Below are 3,498 nucleotides of genomic sequence, written 5' to 3'. Positions count from 1 at the left end.
GACATCTAGTTTTTTAGCTAGGTGTTCTGTGTCACACTGTAATGATGTGTATGCTGATTTAGTTAGGTGTTCTGTCACGCAGGGAGTAAAAAAAGTCACTACTGCAATCTGATGTACAGTCGAAACTAGATAAAAGTCGAGTCACGGTTGCTGACTATGGTTAGTTATACATCTCTTCTATACTAGATACATCCTTCCGATTGAACATTTATCAATAAGCAGCCAATCACTCCTATTATCTGAATATTGTATGTCTCTCGGTAATCTTTATTTGGGTGCTGTAGAGTATACAACTATAGATGGGTGAACTACTTGTAACCATGGTGTGCCTATTTGCACAGTAGGTTGTGTACGGTGATGAGAGAGCGATTTATCGAATGTTTGAGCAATTAGGAGGGTCAGAGCCAAATTTCAACATTACCCTACCGCCTCAATGGCTTCCTTGTATAGTGGGGTAAAGGTGGTCGGAAGTATGCATCATTACGCTTATAGTTATAAAGCTTGTTTCATAGTTATAAAACCGAAAAGGTTGTGTGCTAAGTGTAAACGCATGTCACACCATGATAAAACAAAGTGTCCAAATGATTTTGTAGAGCATCCTCCTGAAAATCATGTATTATTCTACTCTTGTCTTTTAATTTTATTATTACTTGAGGACGCAACTAATTTTTTTAATTATGTCCAAATATGTCTCATATTAATTATGTCCCTGTAATACTCGTCTACTAATATTCGTCTACTAATTTTTGGGGTCCTGTGACATCTACCATTGAGTGTTGTTAGAAGAATCATGTTTACTCATCTTACATTGCCGAGTTATTTAACACCATTTCCAATTTTCCTAGCATTATTCTGGCACTCTTTGGTCTTATAACTGCACTAAGGCAACATTTTGAGAGTAAGTTCAGTTTTATTCACATATCCAATATGACATTGGCTATTGGTAACATGTTGTATCATGCTACCCTACAACGTGTGTAAGTATATTGATATTTTTTGTTATGTTTGTCTGCTGCCGCATGTAGTAAATATTTAAGTATTTTTTTTTGCCAATGAACAGTGCTCCTCCTCTTTCGTTTGTTATACTGTTTCAGGATATAGACTATACTCACAGCATAAGATAGCAGAGTATATTTTTATCGCTTCTATGTGAGATATAACAGTGCTGCAATTTCGTAGGGTTAGGTCTTGGGTGAAGAGAGGGATTTGGAGATTGTGATAACTGAGGAAGAGAGGGATTTTTAATATTTTATTTTCCAGTTAGCTTAACGTATTAAATTTGAGTACTATTATGTTTTATGCATATGCCTATTTGATTTTTTTTCTTAGATTGTAGAGTTATTACACCGATTTATAGTTGTACTGTTGCACAGCGACTATTTGATTGTTAGGACTCTAATGCTATATGATCACAACTAGTGTTAAAGTGTATGTTTCTCGCTACTGTTGCTATTTATGTCTGTATAAATCTGTGTTTCTTGGCAATTGGGAGGCACCGGCACAGTAATGAAACACCTATGGTTTGGGAAATGCTTCTATATCTCCACATTCTTTATTCACCAGGCTGGCATTACAAGAGCACTATACAAACTTTCATGTTTTTCTATGGTGCAGTATTTGGTCTTGATTGCTCATAATTTGGTTGGTTTTGATGTTGGTTTTAAGGTGCACTACACTGTACTGTGTCTTCTTTGCATTCCTCGAGTGTACAAATATTATATCCACACTGGAGATATCAACGCTAAGAGATTGGGGAAGTTGTACTTATTGACTCTGGTGCTTGGAAGCATTTGCTGGTTTGCTGATAGTGAATTTTGGCAAAGAATTTTCAAGTTGGTACTTTAACCCACAGGGTCATGCTCCCTGGCATATCTTCATGGGTTTCAATTCTCATTTTGAAAATACATTTTTGATGTTTTGTCGAGCTCAGCAATTGGGTTGGGAACCAACCATTGCTCACTTCATGGGGGTTCTCACAAGTTTTAACCATGTTTTATTTTTGGTTTTGAACTACATTTGATTAGATGTTGGTTTTTATTTTGGTTTGAACTTAAGCATTTGGTCAGTTGGTTTTGTTTAGCAAAAGAACTTAAGCGATTGTGAGAACCTTGAAGGTGATTTTTAATGAAACTTGGACCTCAATGTGTGTGAAATCTCTTTTACTTACGGAATTTTAGTGTTTCCTATACCTTAATTTGTGAAACTGGAAGGTGATTTCATGAAATTTGAACTTAAATGTGCGCAATCGTGTACTTACGAAGTTGTTAATTTCTTATTTTGTGAATCACCTTAATTTGTGAAACTTGGACTAGATTTTGTGAAACTTGAACCTAAAATGTGTGGAATCGTTTAGTTTAAAGTTTTTAATTTCTTAATTTGTGAATCCTACACCTTATTTTGTGAAATTGGAAGGCAATTTTGTGAAACTTGGTCATAGATGGTCAAAATTACCTATTTTGCTCTTTTTCTTATTTTGTGAATCCTACACCTTGTTTTGTGAATCCTAGAGCTTATATTGTGAATGTTAGAAGGCAATATTGTGAAACTTGGTCATTAATGGTCGAAATCACCTATTTTTCTCTTTTTCTTATTTTGTGAATCATAGACCTTATTTTGTGAATCTTAGAGCTTATATTGTGAAACTAGAAGGCACTATTGTGAAACTTGGTCATAAATGGGTAACATGAAGTTTCTTTTTCTTATTTTGCGAATCATAGAGCTTATTGATACCGAGTTTGTCGTACTCCTCGATATGCAAACAATATTTATAAACTCAATACCAAACTAATGAATGTAGTAGGGTAAGGAGGTCGATCCATAGAGATGGTGTGTTAGAAATGTTTATAAGTCTCGGTCTTCATTTTATAGTCGGTCAAGTTAAGCACAATGAGAAGAGAGACTAGGGTGTCGGGGTCACCCAAGTAGGAGGGGTCGAGTCTAAGTCAATGTAGAGGGTATAACGGAGGGTGAAGTCTAGGTGTGTCCATATCTCTCGATATGAGACGGTCCTTGGTTAAAGTCTAGTTGAACTCTCGCCCTAACTAACCCCAACCCACCTATCTAGTACGGTCCAACTAAGCCCGACTCTCGCCGCAAGCAAGTCAAACCAAACACAAGGAGAGCCAAACTCTCGCTCAAGCAATCCCACACATGTTCAAAGTACAAGATAAGAGACAAATAAACATTTACATTCAAGCACAACTCATAATCCAACCCATTAATCCTACAAGAGCTTCCCCTTACCCTAGTATTAATCTACTCACACATACTTCAAGTAAAGCAATAATGATTATGTTAAACATAACTAGTTGTGAGATTAACTAAAACAAGAGAAGAGAAATACCATAAGATGAATTTAAAGAGGAAAAGATTTAATATTTACCAACTATATTAAACTAATTATTAAACTAACCAACAACAATAACATGGAAATAAACATGATTAAATGAACAAAGATTAAAACTTTAATTAAATTACCAACTAAAATTAACAAGAACA

The 3,498-nt window shown here is 35.3% G+C and overlaps 1 pseudogene; it reads left to right on the top strand.

Annotated features, from left to right (window-relative positions):
- The first annotated feature begins 732 nt into the window (after positions 1-732).
- On the top strand, positions 733-2,020 carry LOC141649414 (alkaline ceramidase-like; annotated as a pseudogene).
- Positions 2,021-3,498: the final 1,478 nt, after the last annotated feature.

This window comes from Silene latifolia, chromosome 3 (genome assembly GCF_048544455.1).
Source record: "Silene latifolia isolate original U9 population chromosome 3, ASM4854445v1, whole genome shotgun sequence".
NCBI lineage: Eukaryota > Viridiplantae > Streptophyta > Magnoliopsida > Caryophyllales > Caryophyllaceae > Silene > Silene latifolia.
Note: the sequence above shows the minus strand (reverse complement) of the source record. Positions and strands in the feature narration are given on the sequence as shown.